Here is a 22,215-nt window from a genome sequence, read left to right on the forward strand (position 1 = left end):
ACAGAGGACCATAGTGTGAGGCCATTTTGGGCTCTCAAACAAGAACCTGATGAGGAAAACAAGCAAACGAACAGTAGAATCCAAAACCTATAAAACTATTAGAAAAAAAGACCTAACTGTTATTTTTAAGATCTGGGAGTTGGCAGAGTTTGGATTTGTCTCCAAAAGCATGATTGGTCAAAGGGAAGGTGAGTAAGCTGGACCCCGCAAAACGAAAGGGCAAGCAGGGGTCTGGGGTATGTAGCTTGGTTGCTAACAGTCCTTGCTTGGCATGCCCTGGTTTTGGTCAATGGTGTCTAACCATGGTGGCATATGTCTGCAATCCCAGCTCTTGGGAAGCGGACTAGATGTTCAAGGTCATCTTTGACAATCTCATGAGTTTTAGGACAGCCTGGAACATGAGAAACGCTATCAGAGAGAGGGAAGGAAGCAGAGAAGGGGGAGGAAGAAAGAAAAGGCAAAGTATAGGAGAAAATATTTACAAGCCACACATAGAAACTCTCAACTTACAGCACTTATAAAGTGAACAAGAGACACGGAGACAGGTTTTCCTCAGAATATACAGATGGCAAGTAGACCCATGCAAGAAGTCCAGCAGCAGCAGCAGCAGCAGCTAAAACCACAGCGATGTCTCACCAGGACAATGCATCTGGCCAAATGGCCAAGACGAAACAGCACCAGAGGCTGGTCAAGAGCCATGAAGCAGCCCGTTGGCAGGTTGATGGTGGGAATGGGAAATGCTTTAGCCATTACAGGAGACAGCTCAGCAGGAGTTTGAGAAATTGACCTGCAGAAACGAAGACTTCACAAGCTTGTGTGGGAATGAGCAGAGCAGTTTCCTCACAGTAAACAAAAGATAAAATTTGCCCAGTTGTCTGTGAACAGGTGAGCAGTGCTTTTTTTTTTTTTTCTTTTTAAATAAAGCCAAGGACTCATGTCTTGGAATAGTGCCCAACAATAATAATAAAAGGGAAGTAACTGTGGATACAAGCAATGATCTACGCGAATCCTTTCAGGATTATACTAAATTGAAAAAGAACAGCGAAATGCTATCCAGAGCTGGTGAGATAGCTCAGTGGGTAAGGAATCCTGCTACCAAATTTGAGTTCAATCCACTCCCCAAATCCACATGATGGAAAGAGAAAATCAACTCCTGCAAGCTGTTCCGTGGCCTCCACACGTGCACATGTGCACCATGGTATGCGTGAGCTTACACACTTAAACACACACAAAGAAAGGCAATTACAGCATTTAAAATGTTATCCCAAATTCAACCTATGCACGATCCCATGTATTTAAATCTTGAAAAATTATAGAAATGGGAATGGGTTTGCGGTTGCCAGAGACTGAGCAGAGGGTGGGATGATGTAGTTATGCTTCTGGTGGACCGGATCTATATGCTGACTGTATTACTGTCTAATTTCTGCTTACTGAGTCTTTTGGGACCGTACAGAGCTCCACAGAACTAGGGGGAAATTGGGTTAAGGATGCATGGATCTATGCACTACTTCTTCCAAATCTTCATTAATATACAATCATCCCCCCCCCAAAAAAAGGCCACAATAACAAGTAAGGAACAGCTGTCTCAAAAAAAAGTGAATAGACTCAGCAAAGAACAGAAGACTAAATGCAAGCAATGAGCCGGAGGTGCCCCGTGCATTTGGTCCTTGGAAACAGCAGACTCTTAGAAGAAAGTTGTCCCTGTCGCGCAAAGCACTGCGGCACACTGCAGGAGAATCGTGGGCTGCACCCCCTCCACCGCCCTCGCACTTACACACTGTGGCGAAGTTTCGCTTTTGCTTTTCTCAAAAGGCAGCCTTCACACGAGTTTTCATAGCTGTCACTATGTGGCCACGTATTCAAAAGCCCCGTTGATTAACTGTTAACAACGTTTAAAAATATTTATTCGGAAAATGTGTTAGCATGTTAACAATTCATTCACGTTATAGTAAATGAAAAAAGGCTCTAAAACGTTCAGGGTCAAGAGAAGACTTCAGGACATACGGGAAGAAGCTTTGGTCTCTGAAAGTAGATCAAAATGAAATTTGCTTAGTGGGCAGCTTCTTGCGAGGCACAGACTTCATTTAACAAGCCTTCCCGCCCCGGTCCGGGCATTGGTTATGGTTACAGGCTCTGGGTGGCACTTTCAGGGGGCGGACCTTGGCTCTCGGCGGCCGTGGCAGAGCTGGCACGACGAGTTCCCAGTGTGTCACCCCTAGGCGAACTCTGAGGCCTGCCCACTACCGCTCCGCAGGGGCGGCTGGTCCAGGGCAGTGTGCCGCGGCTATGGCGGGGGAAGAGTGACAGGGAACAGTGCCACGGCCCGTCCCCGCCTAGTCCGCCCGCTCCGCCCCATTTTCTCCCGGGAGCCCACCCGAGCCCTGGCGCGGCCAGGCAGAGCGACCGTGGTTCCCGCCAGTCCCCGTTCCCGGACCGCAAGCTGCAGTGCCCGCTCTGCCCGCCTGCTGCTGTCCCTTCCGATCCGCGACCCTAGTCCCCGGATCCCAGCACTTAGGACCACCGCGCTCCCGGGCCACTGGAGTCAAAGTCTCGTCAGTTTGGTAAGTCATGGGGATTGGTGCAAGCATGCTCTCCGGATCTGCTGAGGAAATGTAAGGCTGCTATCGAAAAGTTCTGGCTGAAACCGGGCGGAGAAGCACCGCGAGCTTCAAAGGCAGCCCAAGTTCGGAGGCGTGCATTTCAGAGACAGCGGAATCGAGGATCCTACTGTGATCTGAGGCCCCCCGTGTTCTCAGCCCACCAGCCTTCAACTTAGAATCATCAAGTGTGAACCGCGCAGATCCAGATGACCAGACCATTCCACAGACCAATTCTGTCGGAATCTCTAGGCTATTGCTTCAGAACTGTCCGGGCAATTCCAATGTGCACGTAGGCGTTAAGAGCCAGAGACCTAAGGGTAGCCGCCAAAAGAAAGTGCCTGTTAAGTGGGAACTTCGAGTGCAGCCGGCAGACAGGCTGGCTGTTTCCAGGGACCTCCTAAGGCCCTGAGGTCAAGGGAGGACTTCCCTTGAGTTTCATGGGATACAAAAGAAGGAAGCAAGACAATGCTTGCTTGGCAGGGTCGCCTTTAAGGGTGAAGCCAATGGTATGCCTGCAGGACAGTCTGACTGCTTCCTTAAATGCTTTAGATTTTAAGAATACCTGGAGCTGGTGGTGCACACCTTTAATCCCAGCACTCTGGAGGCTGAGGCAGACAGATTTCTGTGAGCTCAAGGCCAGCCTGGTCTGCTAGAGCTAGTTCCAGGACAGGCTCTAAAGCTATAGAGAAACCACCTTTTCTGGAAAAACCAACCAACCAAACGAAAAAACTGGATTGTTCGGGGTTAATTTCCAGGAAGTCTGTTGGAGAGGAGAGTCCCCCTATTAGTACCTGGCAGTAGAGGCCAGTGATTGTGATCCAGGAGCCACTGGGAAATGGACAGGCCTCCTGGTATATGCTGGCCAGGGGAGGGGCAGGCTTAAAACCCAGGGCCTTGAGGGCCCTTTCAAAGGCTTTGGTTTTGTAGCTTAGAGACCCAGTAAACCTACTTCCAGTCTTTGATTCTGTCACTTGAATGATGTGATCTGCAGCAAGTTAAAAAAAAAAAAAAGCACTCTGAGCCGCTCTTTTCTTACTGATAAAGTCTGGACAGAGTGGAGCTAACATTACATGGCTCATGGCAGGGGCTCCGCTACGGGAAGACGGAGTTGTGGTAATTTATGTGCCACAATTATCTATTTTATGACTGTGATGGAGTGTGTTCATTCAGAAACTGTCTTCCTTAAAACCTCGCTCGCCTGCCCTTCCACACCAAATATATTTTTAAACAGTCGCTTTCAAGAAAGCTGGGCTGTCAGCAGGACTCAACATTGATGCAGCACGCATGACTCTATCGCTGGGAACAGCCTGAGCCGTTTTGATGCGGCACACATGGCTCACATGCTGACGACAGCCTGAGATGCTGCACTTGGTGTTCTTGCTTTGCTCTTGACTGTTGGCTAGGAACTCTTTCATCAAAGACCAAGGAGTCAGGAATCTGTAGAAGAGAGTTCCAAAACCTGTCCTTACTGATGCTACCTCTTACCTGAAAGCTGTCCACTCCATTGGGCCTGTCACTGCCCGAGTAAACAGCAGTAGCACTGTTTAGATAAGACATTCAACACATAAACTGTGAAGCCACGGCGGCATGGAGGACGAGTGTCTGTAACTGTATGTGTGGTCACTGATATCTGCTTCAACCAAAAATAACAAGGCTGTGTCTTTTATTCGAAGGAAAAGATTCACTTCTGAAAATAGTTGGCATTTGATTTCTAGGATTTGGTTTTTTTTTTTTTTTGGTTTTTCAAGACAGGGTTTCTCTGTAGCTTTGGAGCCTGTCCTGGAACTAGCTCTTGTAGACCAGGCTGGTCTTGAACTCACAGAGATCTGCCTGCCTCTGCCTCCCGAGTGCTGGGATTAAAGGCATGCGCCACCGCCGCCCGGCTTTAGGATTTGAATTTTTAAACGACAGTTTCTTCTACGTTTTTCTTTTGGAGGATTTTTGGGCACGATGAAGTTAGGAGAGCTGATATGAACTTGCATGGCCTGTAGCAGCCTGCTCTTAGATGTCTACGGTTGTGAGTCTATCTGTGGAGGCTCAGGGAGGGCAGGTGTTTCACCTAAACTTGACTCTGTATTAAGAGGGAGTAGTTGCTGTCTTTTAAATTAGCTGATGGATTTCAGCCAGTGCTGGAACACTGGCCTAGACAAGACTTCCTGGCTTGGATGCTTTACTTAAACTTGAATTTCATCTGGAATTGGCAGGCACCAACCAGTGGGCCGAGAGTCCTAGGCCAAGTCAGCTACAGCAGGAGGCCCCACCCTTCCCATTTACTTTCCTGCCAACCCAATGGAGAGCAGACTGTCTTCTGATGAGGCCCTAGCCTGGCCTTTGATGCAACAGGGTCTCTAGTAAGAAATGCACTTCTTTGTAGCCAACGAGACAATGAAGAACCGTGCTTCCTTAAGACCGACTGGCCAGGTAAACTCACCTTAGGATTTGTTTGTGCTGACAAGTAACTTTCCTCTGAATTACAGAAAGCTGTATTTTAAAGGTGTAATAGATGGTTGAAGACAAGGGCCCAGGAAATGACCCAGTGAGCACCCGATTAGCACTAGGTCTCGGCACATCGTTGGCAGCATTACTACTGTGTGTTTGGGACTCAGCCCAAGACTTTGCAAATACTAGGCGAGAGATCTGCCATTGCGCTAAAACCCTGCCCTCTTCTTTTAAAATCTTGAGTCAGGGTCTCACTAAATTCCCCAGGCTGTCCTTAAACTCCATCTGTAGCCCAGAGGCTTCAAACCGAACTTATGGGCCCTACCACTTCAATCTCCGGGTAGCTGGGGTTACAGGCCTACATCCTGCTACATGTTTGTTTTAGAATTGAGATGTACTTTACTCTTCTGTTGTATTGTATAGGTTAGGGTTGTAAGAAGTGTGGGGGTGGGAGAGTAGTAGTTAATGACTCGGTGAATGCTTTCACAACCATGTGCCACTACAGAAGACAGTCACGTATTAATGAAGAAACTTCTTTGGTGGTAGAGGAGCTGTAAGAAGGTGAAATTTTCCTTAGGAGAATATGTGTGTTATTTCTAATTCCTAGAAGATTGAAAATACAAAGGACAAGAACTTCTGTGCTTCATGTTAGCAAAAATCCCATAGGGATTTCTATGAACCATAGGGCAAACTTTCTGGAAGGAAGTAGGTAGGAGGCTAGGCTTTCCTTTGGGGACAGGCAGTCTCTGCATACCACAGGACAATAGACCCTCCCTTGAGACCCGGGTATTCCTGGCTCCATTTAACGATAGAGCTTTAAATTTTATTTTATTGCTATTTGTTTGAAGCAGGGTCTCACTAGTAGACCAGACTGGCGTCGAACTCATATGGATCCTCTTGCCTCTGTCTGCTGAGTGCTCGGATTGAAAGCAAGTATCGCTATGCCTGCTACAGTGGAAATTTCAAAAACATGCAACCAGGCTTGCTTCCTGGACTTCAAGTGCAGGCTCTTGATCTCCGTGGAGTAGATAACAGATGGTTGTGGGAGAAACCTTGGGCTTTGGACTCATGAGTGTGTGTGTGTGTGTGTGTGTGTGTGTGTGTGGGTGGGTGTGTGTGTGTGGTGGGGGGGGTCATGCTATTACTTTGCTCCTTAGTTAAAAGTGGTGTCTTCGTTTGTAAAATAGGACATTCTTCCCAAACAGGGTGTTTTGAGCCCATGATGAGCTAATCTGTGAGGCTCCCTCCACCTCACCTCGCTCCCAGTAAGTGGTAATTACTACGGTGATAGTAATAATGATGGCCATTGTGGTTCCACGGCTGGTTTTACCATCTCCTCCTGTGACCTTGGCCTGGGCTCTAGCATCTGTAAAATTAGGGTCAGCACTCATCTGGAAGAACTGGGCTGATGCTCGGTTAGGTGGTGGGGTGATGATGATGTGGCAGATTCCAGATAAGGTCCGCAAACTTGCTGTGTGACTGCCAGGCTAAGAGATGCAGGATGGCTTCTGGTTTTGTTTTGTTTTTCCCCCTCACTTAGTCTTCCCAACAGCCCCAAGCCCTAAGTTGTATCTCCCATCTTCCAGGTAGGGTAGCTAAAGTCCCATGAGGTTAAAGAACTAACCCCAAGTCAACAGTGTTCCATTCAGGGTTTGAAGCCAGCCCAGCAAGCCTGGGTTCTTAAATTCTGCCTGGATGTTCAGTGGGACCCCGCCCTCTCCGCTGGCCCCACCCACCTCTCCAAGCTCCTACCTGTAATTAAGGGCAGGTGTGCGCATGTTTCCTGCAGAGCGGTGTTTCTGCCAGTTTAAGGAGCGGAAGTAGGAGCTTCCTCCTGTGCCCCTCAGATAACTTAAACCCCAACCATTGCTTGGACTGTAACATACACACACACACACATACACACACACAGAAACCCAACAGCCTTGTTACTGGTATAGAATTAACTTTATTAGAGTGTATTGTAATATTTAATTTGTGATAATGTCTCCTGAATGTAGTAAAATATGCCTTTATGGCAGGCAGGTGTGTGCGTGCGGGGAGCACAGAAACCCTACCAGGATGGGTCTCACGTGAAAGTGACAGAGTTTAAACCCCAGTTTTCACATTTTTATTCGTCTCCCCTACACCCCAATGGCTTGCTTCTTTTCTTGATAGCTGGCAACCTTCCCAGAGGTTATGTGGAGTTGGGGACGGAAGAGTGAACAAGAGTAAGTGGTAGGTGCTTTAGCATATCTAATAAGGAAGTGGACATTTCCAGGGCTGTGAAGTGCTTTGCTGGCTCCTTAGCCTGGGAGGAAGACTGGTGTAAACTGTAAATCCTGGTTCTTCCTTGCTCTTTGGAGTTTCAGTTCTTCAACATGTTAACTCAACACCTACTATCATAAGATCTCCCTGAGAGAAAGGGTGTATTAATACTTGAGAACCGGGGTTATAACACAGTGATAGAGTATGTGTCCGGAGTCCACAGGGTCCTGGGTTCAAGCCCCAGCACTACAAAACCAAACTTGAAAACATAAGGCTCAAGCATTGTTTTCACTGGGTCTGGCCGTGCTTACTTGTAATCCCAGCACTCTGGGGCAAAGCCTAGAAGAGAGCTTTGAGGCCAGTCTGGGCTCTATAGAGTGCACTGCTAAAGGAGTATAAAAGTTGGTGGTGATCATCTATACGACAAACTAGCTCAGATTCTGTTGTAGTCGAAACAACAGCTATTTATTTCTTTTAGCCCTGGACGCAAGGGTTATGAGACTAGGCCTCTAGCAGAGTCAGGGTTAGTCAGTTCTTCACCTGGTTTACAGATGGTCACCTGCATCCTTGTGGGACAGATGGAGAAAACAAGATAGCATTGTCCTGCCCCTTTTTCTAAGTCCACTAATCTCACCATGGGAACTTCATCTCCAGGGTATCATTTAAACTTAACCATTACCCAGGGTCCTCTCCCAGGCTATCATGCTGAGGGTTGGCACTTTGACTCATGAATGGAAACATGGACGTTCAATCCTTAGTGGGGCAAGGTATAAGCATGCAAAAAATACATAGTTATAAAGTGGGAAACAGTGACTCTTCCTGAGATAGAGCAGGGCATTCCTAGAGTTAGAGTTCTAGAGGGACCTCTCTAGAGAGCCTTTCAGCAAGGATTTGCGGATGGATGCAGGAAGAGTGAGATTTGAGAATTAGGGAACAGCCAAGAGGTGCGAAGGAACTGGGTTTGTGAATAGTGAATGTCTCTCTTGGTGAGGCCTGAGGGGGAAGGGAATGAGAGAAGCTAGGGAACGAGCAAAGCTCAAGTTGAGCAGAGACTCCTGGGCTGAGTAAGGATGGATTTTATTCTAACATGCAGTAGAGAGCTGCTGAAAATCCTCCTCCATCTTGACCTTAGTTGTCTTAGTTACGGCTTCCATTGCTGTGAAGAGACACCATGACCACGACAACTCTTATAAAGGAAAACATTTAAATGGGTGGCTTACACTTTCAGAGGTTCGGGACATTATCATCATGGTACACATGGTATCATATGGGCAAACATGACACTGGAGAAGGAGCTGAGAGTTTTACATCTTGATATGGAGGCAACAGGAAGATACTGAGATACTGGGTATGGCTTGAGCATATATGAGACCTCAAAGCCCACCCTCACAGGGACACACTTGCTTCAACAAGACTATCCCTACTCCAACAAAGCCATACCTCCCAATAGTGCCACTCCCTTGGGGGGACAATTTCTTCAAACCACCACACTTATTATCAGTATGTAAGACAAGACCATGGGAAGCATGTGCAGAATACGAACAGAGGACCCCACATGAGAGGGTAAAAGCTTGCTTCAATAGCAGACCTGCTCATGATATCCACTCCCTTGAAAACTCCATTGTGATAGTCAGTTTTCTATTATTGTAACGAAATGCCAGAGATGATCAACTCAAAAGGGTCATGGTTGCAGAGGGGTTGTAGCCATGGCTACTCAGCCCTGAGGCAGACTGTCATGACAAGGTGGTGGTCATGGTGGCCAGAGTAAAACAGAGAAGTGACTGAGGCCCTTCCATCCCTTCCAGTGATCCCGTGGTGGCAACTACTAAAGGTTCCGCCGTTTCCCAGTAGTACATAGGTTGGTGACTAAAACTTTAATATATGGGGGTTTTGGGGGACATTTAGTTGTGGTCTGTTATGAGGATGGGATCCCCATAACCCAGTCTTCTTCAAAGGTCCTACCTCCACACACCACTAACTATGACTTTGAGAGGCAGTTTCCCACACAAACGTTTTGGGAGGCAAATAGTTAAACTGTATCAACTATTGCACATTGAATTTAGAAAGTTTGTGCTACTCTATCCTCAGTACTGAAGAAAAACAGGAAGGGGTAGGGGAGAGCAAGCCTGTGTTAGTGGGAAACAGTTCCAAAAGGGGTTGAGGGAGCAAGTCCGTGCTAGAACATGAAACCGTTCTCAATGTAGGCAGAGTCTCCAAGCTCGGTGGGAATAGGTTCAGAGTCCCGTGTGCCCAGCCTGCAGTCCCTGCTCTGGAGTTTCCTGAGACAAATGAGTATGAATAGGTGGGGCTCTCCTAGGCCCTGAGCATACTTCATCAAGAGCCCTGGTGATGGTGCATGAGAGATTCTGGTCCAGCCTAGCTCCCGAAAGAAGGGATAAACTGAGGTTGGGACTAAGTGGGATTAGAGATTGTAGGTACAAAATACTGGCTTCCCCCATGGTTATAAGGCAGCATTTCATGAATCTATTCTGCCAACTCTGGCTGAAAGAGGTGCTTCCCCCACCTTTATAATCTTTGAAAACCTAAATTCATCTCCTAAGGAATTTGCATATTATTGGGAGGTACCTGATTGGTTATGTTTTGCCTTTTTGTTGTAAGTGCTATGGGTTGAACTTAGGTGCTAAGCAGGGGCTCCATTTCTGAGCTATGACCCTAGGAACCCAGGGTTTGCTAGAGAGGGAGAGAGATTCTTTACTTGGCACATTCATGTCATAGAGAAATGCTCCACGACACGTAGAAGCCCCACCTCAGCCTGCTGTCCTGCAGCTCGGTGGCCCCCACCCTGTGCTTCTCCATCGCATAGACTATGACTGGTTAAGCAGGTCTCCATGTGATAGGAGCTCTCTCATCAAGGACTGACCCAGGCTGTGCGGGCTCTGAGGAGGATAGTTTGGGATGGTGGATCTGTCATCTCAATGTTTCCTTGACCCTTAGGGTCTGGGCACTCCTGTCTTCTCCGTCTGACCTCCATGACAGATTTGTATCCCGGATTCTGCTGGCTGTGCACATGTGTTCAGGTGGGGCAAGACAGACGTCATGGAACCCTTTGGCCACCAGGCAGCTGTGTGTTTATTTGTTCACAGCCAAGTTTCACCTCAGGCTTCTGTGGTGACTAATACATGTTGTTCTTAAGAAATACCCTTTCAGCTGAGATGCCTCAGACACTTTCTATGTAGATCCTAAATGCCACCTTCAGATAGCTTCTGGGTTGCGGATCTGCCTGTATATAACACTGCATCTCTCTCTCTCTCTCTCTCTCTCTCTCTCTCTCTCTCTCTCTCTCTCTCTCTCAATTAAAATTACATGTATTTATTTATTTGAGAGGGAACATTTGTAGGTGTCAGAGGACAATTTGTGGGAATCAATTCTCTCCTAGGCAGGACCCAGGGACTGAACTCAGGCCATCACTGTGGCAGCAAGCCTTTGCTCAAGGAGCCATCTTGCTGGTCTTCACAAGTAACACTTCTTCAAAAATTCCAGAATTGGGTAAAGCCAAGAGTCTGATTTCCTCTGTTTTCTCTTCTTATTAGGATTTTCAGATTTATTTATTTTATGTATGAGTGCTCCATATGCATGTAATTTATGCCAGAAGAGGACATCAGATCCCACTATAGATGGTTGTGAACCACTATGAGGCTGCTGGGAATTGAACTGAGGACCTCTGGAAAAGCACCCAGTGCTCTTGACCGCTGAGCCATCTCTCCAGCCCCCCGTTTTAGGATGTTTTATTCACTGGTTCCCTCAATGATGAGCTCCAGTCATGATCTCTTTCAAAGCCTACATTCAAACAGGAACAGTGTCTGTTAACAGTTGAGCATTCGTCTTAATAAGGGGCGTGGTCACTAAGTTGCAAGGTCGTAGAGCAGAAGAAGTGTCTGGACGCAAATCTGCACTCGTCTGCAGAGAAACTCAGTAGGTGATGTTTCTGAAGGGAGTCTGTGCACTATGCAAATGCATCTATGTCCCTTATTGCCCGTGTCTCTGGGCCTGGAAGAGGATACGTCATTTACAAAAGAAAGTACCACCTTCCATGAAAGTGGCAGGGATAAAGCCCCGTGGGAATCTGCAGTGAGGAGAGATGGGCCTAGGGGAAGACAGACTGAGGCAGGGTCTGGACCTTCTCTCATTCAGTCCCCACTGAAAGATGGGAAGAATCGTTGCTTAAGGGGGCTACCCTAGCCAGAAGCAAACAGAGGGCATCTGCCTCACAGCCAGGAGCCCTGGGTTCCAGTTTTAGTTGATCTATCAAGTCTTTACCCTGCTACTGGCCTTGATTTTCATGTTTAAGTGGGTGTATGCAATGGTCTTCTCTCCTCTAGAAGCTCAGAATCCCCGCAGAGCAGCTGGCTATTGGGCCAGAGGAAGGAGACCCTTGGCTCTGTAGCTGTGGAAGCCTCCACAGGGCTTTCCAGAAGCGGAGCAGTTGTGAAAGGGTTGTCTGTGCGTCATCGCTGAATTCCAAGGAATGCTTGTATCAGCGGTGTCTGCGTTCCTTTCTCTGTGGGCAGGATGGCAGTGCCTGTGTGCCGGGGGTTATGTGGAGAGAGAGAGAGAGAGAGAGAGAGAGAGAGAGAGAGAGAGAAGCTTTGGATCGGGGCTGACTTCTCCCTTTGCTTTGAAATGCTGAGGGATTAAATGCTTTTAGATGCTTAAAGGAAATGAGAGCTAATGGAGTTTAAAAGCCTTCAGTAACCATGGTAGCATCATCCACCCGCCAGAGCTCTCCACATAGATATCCTGTCAATCATTTCCTGGTGTGGCAGAAACAGTATCAAACTGGACTTTTCTTCCAGGTTAAGTTCACAAAGAGATTGACACCAAAATAAGAAAAAGAGAGAGAAGAGTGGATTTTGGTGGATCATGCAGCAGAGATGGCAGGACCCGCTTGAGTGGCCGAGCATGTGTGCCTTACATTGCCATATTTGTGCTGCAGAAGAACATACTTGACATTGGTATCCGTTAGCCAGATCTTAGGATGAGTTAGCCTACCCAGCCACGGCCTGGCTGCTGGAGGAACTGAGAGCCATACTACACCTCATCACTTTAATCCTGAAAATCCAGGCAAGTACCTCATATGCAAATACAATGTAATAGTTTTCATCACTGGGAAACTCCTCAGAGAGGAGGCTGTGGGATTAAAGTCCCCAGAAGGACTCTTGCATAAGACAGAAGCCATTTCATAAAGGAGAGCATAGACGCGACCCTCAGCATCCATGGATGTATGTTATAAGTGATGCCTGAGGTTTTGGTCATGCTGGTGTCTGGTCCTGATATATACTGAATGGCATTGTTCCATCCAGCTTATCTGAAGTCTGTAACAGGCAGGCACTTACTTAAATTAGGAGGGAATGATGGGTTTATTTCGAGTCAATAAACACATTCCACTCATATTTCTAGTGCCCAAGACTGCACGAACACAATGCTTTTGCAAGCCCATACCGTGCCCATCAAGTTCTGACCTTGCTGCAGATGTTATTTGCCTTTTAGTATGTGTGTGTATGTGCGCTTCACTATGTAGCCCAGGCTGCTCCAGCACTCATGATCCTCCTGCCTCAGTCTCCCAAGTGCTAGGATTTCGAACATGCGCTGCTACACCCCACTCTAATATGTGCCTTCGATAAAAAAAAGGGAGAAAGAATCTGAAATGTTTCATTGTTATTATTTGAATGGGTAGTAATGAGAGAGGTCGCTTACCATTGTCCATCTACGTCAAAGCAATCAAATTACAGCATTTCTGGGATAGGGTTTAAGGGCTAGGGGTATGTCTCAGTGCTAAAGGGCTGACCTAGCACACACAAGGTTCTTGTTTAGAAAACCAAACCAACAACATGGAAGGCAGACAGGGCAGCAGTCAGAGACTAAAGTGAAAGCTCCACCATGCTCTAACTGGAGAACCAATGAATTTGAGCTTACTTACAGAGCAAGGAAGCGTTTACTCATAGGAGCATGGGTGACACCAAAGAAGTCTCACCCTGGCCTGAATGGTGGCTTCCCCATAGCTGACTAGATGAAGTCTCCTCTGAGTTCAGTTAACCTTCCACCCTCTTTATACGCTAGTGCCTCTGGGTACCATGCAACCACATGCATCTTGGGCAGAACTACATACTGCTGGGAGGGAGGTGAGCAGAGCTGGAATCTTAGATGATGGCCTAAGAACCCCTCCCCTCTGTTTCTTCTGTGAGGGATGTCAATACCGCCCAGTCTTGAAAGTCACTTAAAATAAGCCCAAGTTGAAGCTCACTCACGGGTCACCACAGCTGGCCTGACGGAGACGGCAATGGACAGTGTTCTACAGCATGATGGGAAAAGCGGGGGAAGGCCCGGGTGGGGGTGGGGTCCAGGGAGATAGATCATTCTATAAAGTGCAACTATGAAGACCAGAAACCCTGTTATTTGAAAGCCAGGCATGCTGCTGTGCACTGGAAATGCCCACACTGGAGAAGCAACAAGTAGTTCCCTTGAGCTCATTGGCCAGTCAGCCTAGCCTGGTCAGCAATCAGTGAGCCCCAGCCTCATGAGAGACCCTCTCAGAAAAGGAAAGAAGAGGAACGGAACCTAAGGCACACAGCGGAAGAGTTTGATCTCTGTGGATCATGCTCATTCACACAACCCCCCCACACTCCCCACACCCCCATTCCCCTCCCCCACATACACACAGGTGAAGGAAACAAAAGCAAGGGCATGTAGATGTGACCGGTAAACATTTCCTCTGTATGGAGCTGCTTGATGTCTAAGGATTAAAAAAAAAAAATCAAAATCTCTTGAAAGTTTCTTGGCTTTTGCAAGAAAGCTATTTCTGTGGTGAGCTCCTTCCCCCCTTTTTAGGTTCTAACTAGGCTCTCAGTGGATAGAGCCTGCCCAACTGAATATAAAATAAATCTGTTCCACCCAGAAACCTATCCTTTTTCCTGGGGTATTTCCCCAAACCAGAAAAAGGTTTTATTATTCCCCCGTGCACAGGTGGCTCTACACGCCAACGGAGTCTGAGACTTTAATGAACGCTGTTTCCTTAGAGAAACACCCTTTCTTAGCTGCTATTTCCTTGGCTGGGATATATTTCCGTAGGTGGATGCCATTTCCTTAGGTGGACACTATTTCCGTAGGTGGACACTATTTCCTTAATGACTTCTTCTAGGAGATGGGATGGCTGAGGTGAAGGGAAACCCCAAGTGACCGAACGGTGCATGCTGTAATTCGGCTTCCCTCCCATAGAAACTGTGGTCTTGTGAGGGAAGAAGAGGGCAGAGTGAGCTTTCTGAGCAGATGGATGTCTTAGACACCCCCATGCTGCTTCCTGTTTGACAACCGGTCTGAACCTAGCTTCCTCATGGGTCCGGTACTTTTCTTGTCTAAAATTATTGTATTCAAATGATTGGAAAAAGTTTGTCACACTAACAGATAATGAAGAAGGTTCCCCATGTCAAACAGCTGTAGCTCATTGCTTGCACGTTGTTCATGGCACGCCAAGGTCCTTTTCAAGCTGGCAAGATGCTCTGCTCGGACCGGAGGAATGGCTCAGCAGTTACCTTCCAGCCCCCCGCCACACACACACACACACACACACACACACACACACACACACAGGGTTTTCCTCACAACCACCAGTTCCAGAGAATCTAAAGCTCCCTTCTGGCCTCCAGCATCAGGAAAACACATGGTACAATACAAGCATAAACTAAAGGTTCTCACACATATTCATAAAGTATAAATCAGTATAAATAAAAAAATCTTTTAAGCTGGTCATTAGTGGTACATATCTATGGATCATGCCCTTGGGAGGCAGAGGCAGGCAGATATCTGTGAGTTTCAGGGCAAGCCTGGTCTGCAGAGAGGGTTCCAGGACAACCGGGGCTATACAAAGAAATATTGTCTCAAAAACCAACACACACACATACACACACACGTACGCAAGCATGCACACACATACACACACACACACACACACACGCACACACACACACATTCTCACAACAGGGATTTGTGAGCCTAAGGTTGGGGAAGCAGCCGCCTGTCTGCAGGGAGGCTAGCCATCGTTCCAGGAGAGAAAGATTGAAACAGGGACAGTCATGTACGCACCCTGACCACTGAAAACCCAGGAAACTCTTCCTCTATTCTCAGTTCCTAAGCCATGGCAAAGGGCTGACTGAGGACAGTGAGTCAGGCCTTAGGCGGGATATCAGGGCTGCTGAGAGGACAGCAGACATCAGTCAACCTGTGTCTGTCTTCAAGAAAGGGGAAGGCAAGGTCGGTAAGTCATTGCTTTACAGACTGGGCCTTTCGGTGTTGACAAGAGCATTATTCTTCTGTGGCTGCCGCAGTCCCTGACTCACAGGCTCCTTATGAGCTCTCATTCCCGGAAAGGAGCTGGAGGAGAGAGCAACAGGACTGGAGAAGGGGATAGGGTGGCCAGATTCCAACTCTGGCCTTGCTTTTGTTTATGCTAGTGATGATGCCCAACCCCTAGACAGAAATACTTCCACTGGCCTGACCACCTAAAAGCAGCTTGGGGTATAACTCTAATTAGCATCTGCTATGTTCGTAAAGATTGTTTTTCTGGGAAAGATTCAGATCTATTTGGAATCTTAGCTGCTGGTATTGCAACACCGACTTGGAGAAAGATGGGCTGTATTGAAGGTGCGTGGTGACTCTCCCACATCACTGTATATTTGGAAATGTGTAGAGTTTTAAAAGAACAGTGGGGTGTATAGGGGAAGGGGGGATCCTAAGGCTGGGGTGGCTGGTGGAAAATGACTGCCTTGAGGTTCCTCTTCTTGGCTCAACCACCATCACTGGGATTGGATCTGAATTCTAGGTGTCCTTCTGATGGTCGCATTCCAGGCAGGGCAGCCTCTGCAGACCAGAACCCCTGATGGCGTTGTACAGAACGAGTGTTTCCCAGCTACAGGCAGTTGCATGGATGGCCTCTGGTCATGGACACTTGAGACAGTGGTGACGGGTCTGGGTGCGTGTGTCACATCTGGGTGCTACTCAAGGGCTCTGTTTTTCTGGGTATCTCAAGTACAAAACCCCTAAGAGAGAGGGGCTCTGCTTGCAATCATCTCTCCCAGTAACCTTCTGCCAAGAGGCTTGCATGGGCCCTGCACCTTTGTGTTAATGGTGACAGACCTGAGGATGCCTTCCCCTCCCCCCTCCTTGTTCTCTACTTACTGGTTTCCTTCCTCTTCCCAAGCAGTTCCCTTGCTTTCATGCCACAAGTACTCTGTCACCTGTTCCCTGCTCTGTTAAGATCTCCTTCTCCCCCTCACAGACCCCTTCCTAGTTTTATGACTTACATGTGAGTCTTACACACTCACACACACATGTACACACACAAGGAGGGAATGAGAGAGAGAGAGAAAGAGAGAGAGAGAGAGAGAGAGAGAGAGAGAGAGAGAGAGAGAGAGAGAGAGAGAGAGACTACAATCTAGGTTCTGCATGTGAGAGAAAATAGGGTATTGGTCTTTGAGTCTGGCTGATTTCACTTAATGTCATAATCTCCATTTCTACGTGTTTGCGTGGCAAATGGTATGATTTCATTTTTCCTTTTTTCTCCAGGCATTTATTAATCACACTCACTGGACTTGTAATGCCTCATTCTGAATCTGTCTGAACTGCCAGGTTATAAACAGTAAGGGTGGAGATCTCCTTGGCCTCATTGTGCTCAGTAAAGTGTTCCTCACAGTGACGGTCATCTGAAGCTGGCATAAGGATGGCATAGTAAGAAAGGTGAGCTGAGTAGGCAATTACTGGGGTTCTGCTCTCTGTGCCAGCCTGGCAGGGATCTGCTTCGTGCCAGCTGGCAAGGATCTGCTCTGTGTCAACCTGGTGTAGGCCCTTCCAGCACATTAACTCAAAATTGCTTGCAATACCCTAAGACAGGGAACCTTACTTGGGGAAAATCAAAGCACAGAGCAGTACCTTGTAGAGAGTGCTGGTCCTGACAGTAAGGGATCACCTCTCTGTGCCTCGTCCCCTGCAGCCTGCAGCAGCCCATTGGCAGAGGTCCAGGTAGGTGATCTCCCTACTGCCGGCAAAGGGTGCAAACGTGGGTAGGTGGGAGTGGGGCGGGTCTCCAGAAGTCCTGCATTTGATCCCAGTGATCTTGCCTCTCACAGCAATTGTAAAGTAACCGATGAAATGGGGACCCAGTAAAGAGCTGCGTTAGCTATTATCATCGGTGTCCAGCTGGACCCCCATATAGCAAATCTGAGGAAAGAATAAGCAAGGCAGTGACATCAGCAGATTCTCCTGCTGCCCTCCACCCCTGGTAGCCATTGCTCCTCACTGTGAGGGTGGAACCCTGCTGGTGATGACACTAGACAGTTGCAGCTCTTTAGGCCACAGGGTCAGGCCGAGAAAGACACCCCACCTGGCATCGTCGTTCAGCCTCTTGGATGTAGGGCTCGCTCGGGCACAGAGCTCTGAAGCTGCAGTCCTAGCCCTCTAGTGCTTTTGCTCTTCATAAAAGGAAAGCCATGCCAGGCAAAGGACTCTGCTGCTGGAAAGCCGGACTGTTTAGAAAGCAGTTTCTGCAGTTCAAAAGAGAGCCTTGGCAGTCACAAAGACACATCAGGTAATCACGAGGGCACAAGGAAACTGTGATAGCAACCCGGCAAAACACCACTGTGTGCACAAAAGGGTGGAGGCTTAGGAGCTGATAGACAGTTTTGTTTTGTTCTCTAAGTCTCTAAGGTTGTTGCTACTATTTGTTTCCTTCACAATTTGTTTTCCAGTGACCAGGTATTACATTTATGTTTAGTGGACAAGTTATAAAAACACAGCAAGGATGGATGCATGAGACAGTTAAGTGAGCTAGGGGCTTGTTGCCAGGCCTGGCTAACGGAGTTCACGCTCTAGGACCCACACGATGGAAGGAGAGCAGCAGCTTCTGCAAGCTGTCCTCTGGTGAGGACAGGGCAGCGTGGTTTCAGTCTTGTGTTTCTTATCTAACACATGAACGTGAGACTGTGTACTTCTTGTTTTCTACCAGTTTGATAGTCTATAATGTCATCACCACATGGTTCAAAATACCTTCTAATTTCTGTTTTTCCTTTGATCTGTGAATCTGGAGATTTTCCAAATGTCTTTTTATTGTTGCTTTCTAACTTAATTCCACTGTGGTCCCAAAATGTAGAATGAAAGATTCCAATCCTTTGCCAGGCATTAAGAGTTTACAGTGAGGCCCAGAATGTGGGCAACTTTTTAAACACTACACATGCACTTAGCACCTTGTCCTGTGCTGTTGTTAGGCACAGTGGGATATCCGTACTGTAATGGATTAAGTCATAGCTCCCTTCCGAGGGACCAGCCACCTTCAGAGACCTGCAGAGACCTGCGGCATGGTCTTGTGGTGTGCCCACAGCCTGTCTCTCCTCATAGGATTCGCTGCCCCTCATGGCCCACTGCAGCCTCTTGGGGAACTGTGCTGTCCCTGCCTGGGACTGACTGCTCTAGGGAACTGCTGCCCACTGATGCTGCTTGGCGACCTGCAGCGTTTCTGCTGCTGCAGCCACTTGGGGATCCGCAGCATTTTTACTTAATCCATTATTTACCATTACACATACAACAAGATAAGCTTCTTATTTTGATCTCCCAAGATTCTTACTGGTTCCATGGTCTGCCTGTTCTTTCAGCTATTATAGAAAGTATCTTATAGTACCCGACTATGATCATGTATTTGGATATGTTGCCTTTTTTTTTTGCAATTTTTTCCTTTAATGTATTTTTAAAATACACTACTAGATGAATAAAAGTGAAAATTCTTCTTTCACCACTCAGAAGCACTATTCATCATACTGTTGTGAAATTCTTAAATTCCAATCTAATTCTAGTTTAGCTGTGCCTAAACTAGTCACAGAGCATCCTTCCTCCTTGAGTGACCACACACTAACACTTTATCAAAGATATACCTCTTTGGGTAGCATGCAGGGTTTTTCCTAATAAATCTGCCAAATTATGTTTTATAATCATTATACTTACTCATATTTTATTTAATACTAGTGTTTGGGGATATAGATATATACTATACATGTATATGTAATTTATTTTGTTTCTTTACCTCTTTTTAAAAGACTTACTTGTGCTGGGCATGCTTTTAATCCCAGCATTTGGGAGGCAGAAGCAGGAAGCAGGTGGATCTCTGTGAGTTTGAGGCCAGTTTGAGCTTATTTGTTGTTATTATTATTATTGGTTTTTGAGACAGGGTTCATCTGTGCTGCCATGGCTGTCCTGGACTAAAGACAGCACTTCTAGTTAGGCATGGTGGTGCACGCTGTTAATCCAGGCATCATGGATACCAAGGCAGAAGAATACTGAGCTCGAGCTGAGGCTGGAGTGCACAGCAAGACTCTCTCTCAAAATGAAAACAAAACACTTCATTACAGTACAATTTTGTATAACATTTCCAAGTTTAAAGATACAGGTTGATGATATTTGGCAAACTGTGTGTGTGTGTGTGTGTGTGTGTGTGTGTGCACTCTTCCCTCAGTATCTGCAGGGGTCAGTGTCAGGATGGTCCAAGGAAAATAAAATCTACCGGTGCTCAAATCCCTGATAGAAGGCACGGTGGGTATCTTCATATCACACATATATTCCTGAACACGTCAAATCATCTCTAGATCATTATGATGCCTAACACATTGGAAGCGCTATAAAAGTTGGTAGATGGTTCGATGTAAGAAATGATGACAATGAAAACATCTATAAATTATTCCATGTTTTGTGAGGTGTGATGTTTTCCTGAATGTTCTTGATCCATGGTTGATTGAATAGAAGGATGTGGAATCCATGAATGCATACACACTATATAAACACACACACACACACACACACACACACACGTGTACACACGATACACATAGCACTCACTCAAGATATACAGTGTTTCCATGTCCTAGGAGTTTGCCTGGTTCTTGTTTGCAATCAGCGTCTCCACAGCTGCCATCTCCCTGCCTCCCCAGGAGCTGATTCAGGATCAGGATGCACATGGAGCCATACAATACATCCTTTTTCAGCCTTGCATCTGTAACACTCCTGCTCTGTTTTATTGCTCTCAGATGTGCTGTTGCCTGGTGCTGCATTATGGGGCTGCGGACACTGTGTTGACTCAGTCATGGGCAGCGCTTCTGGGAACTGCCAACTGCTTTCTCACAGTCAACCAGCAGGAATCTTGTTGGAATAAAACAAAACAAAAACCGGGTCAGAACTCCTGATTCCCCTCAAAGGGCGCATTTCTAGGAAGGGAAGTTGCTAAAGAGACTTCTCTCTCAGGCTGCTCATTGTTACTGTTGAGACAATAAAGCTCACCACAAGGGGAGGGCGAGGAAGCTTTGGGTCCTCGACCTGTCATGTCCATGGACTCTCAACAGCTTGGTTAAGACATGAGCTGAGAGCATAAGTCCAGAGTTCCTGAAAACCTCTTTCTACCCCATCAGCTAAAACTACTGAAGCTCAATATGGCCACAGAAATGACTTCTGACTCTTAACTTGGATTCCAAAGTCTAGAAAAATGGGAATCCTTTCTCCCTAATACAGCTTAACAGGGACTCTCATGCATCTCTGGCGGGAATTTACTCATGTGATGGGGAACACTGTCATATTGACAGTGACTCCCTTATGGTATGGGCATTGTAGACATTGGACCAAGACACATCACAATTAGGACTGCAGCTCATGAGCAGGAGGAGCTGAAAGGGATCAAAGATGTGGTCAGGCTGCCCATTGACCATAGGGAATCTTGGAGTCAGCTCAGGAACCCCGAGACCAAATTCTCAACACAAAGGAGATTTATTTGCCCCAGAAGGATAGAAGGCAAGGGAGTAAGAGCTAAAGACAGGAGATAGAGGATGAGGAAGAAGGGGAAGGAATAAGGGAGAGGGGAAGGAGTATTTGTCCTGGGGTGACACAAAGAACGCTCTCTGGATAACGAGGAAACAGATGTGGCTATAGGAAAATGGTGGTTTGTAAAGGGGAAAGGGGAAACCCTGTGTTAGGATGAGGTGTTTAATTTTGATTGGACATGTTCATTAGGTCAGCCAAAGGGGGCTTTTGGTTGTTGGATTTCACTACTTTGACAGCTGGACCTTGGTAGTCAGCCTCAGGAAGAGGAACAGGACAAATAAGGGAACAGTCCTTGGGGCTAGCTTCAGGAATGTAATCTAACAGTTCTTAGCAAGGCAGAGGAAATGGGGGAGAAAGGCACTGCCTGCCAGAGCCATGCTTGCTACACTGAGCTGGCCAGTGTCCCTTCGCTGACAAAGAGCAGGAGGCTTCTATTTCAAGTATACAAAGTTGCTAAACTGTCTCTACCATGTGACCACTGAACACTTTCTGTGCTGCTGACCGGAATCTAGATATCCTCTAAGTGGAAGACACATCAGATTTCAAAACCTCAGCATGAAAAATAAGAACAGAGATATTCCTTCCTAAATGTGTGCCATGTGACACTATTTCGGGGGAGACATGCACAAATGTTTGCTTACCCCAGATAAAGAACCAGTGACAGACCTAAGGATAGACACCATCAAAGTCCAAATTGATAAACAAGTGAGTTTTATTGGGGTTACTTAGAGGAATATGGGTGAGGGATTACTTATTGGCATGGAAATGACTCAGAGATCTGTATGGCCAAAACCCACCCCAGTGTGACGACAGCTCACCAAAGCTGGACACTTGAAGCACACTACACAGCCTTCAGGCAGCTCAGCAGGTTGGAAAGTGTCACTTCCAGGCAACTCAACCGGCCTCTTCTTTCAGGGGCTCAGTTGGACCCATCTCTTTGGGGCAGCTCAGCTAGTCTGATTGTATCACTGAGCTGTTCTTAGATTATATATATTTGGGGAGGGAGGAGTCTAGTGGATCTTGTCAGTTTCAGGGACTTCCTAACGCCCTGAAATGTTTACCTCTTGAT

General features: G+C 47.0%; 1 protein-coding gene across 2 annotated transcripts in view; it reads left to right on the forward strand.

The window, feature by feature from the left end:
• The first annotated feature begins 2,217 nt into the window (after positions 1-2,217).
• Positions 2,218-22,215, forward strand: part of Nod1 (nucleotide binding oligomerization domain containing 1) — a 52,088-nt gene continuing 32,090 nt past the window's right edge. The window contains exons 1-2 of one of the 2 annotated variants that reach the window (XM_038318550.2): positions 2,218-2,561; positions 4,805-5,021. The gene's annotated coding sequence lies outside the window, so the exon portion shown is untranslated. The remainder of the gene's footprint in view (positions 2,562-4,804; positions 5,022-22,215) is intronic. The other variant, XM_038318549.2, reaches the window with a different exon arrangement.

Source organism: Arvicola amphibius, chromosome 2 (genome assembly GCF_903992535.2).
Source record: "Arvicola amphibius chromosome 2, mArvAmp1.2, whole genome shotgun sequence".
In the NCBI taxonomy this organism is placed as follows: Eukaryota; Metazoa; Chordata; class Mammalia; order Rodentia; family Cricetidae; genus Arvicola; species Arvicola amphibius.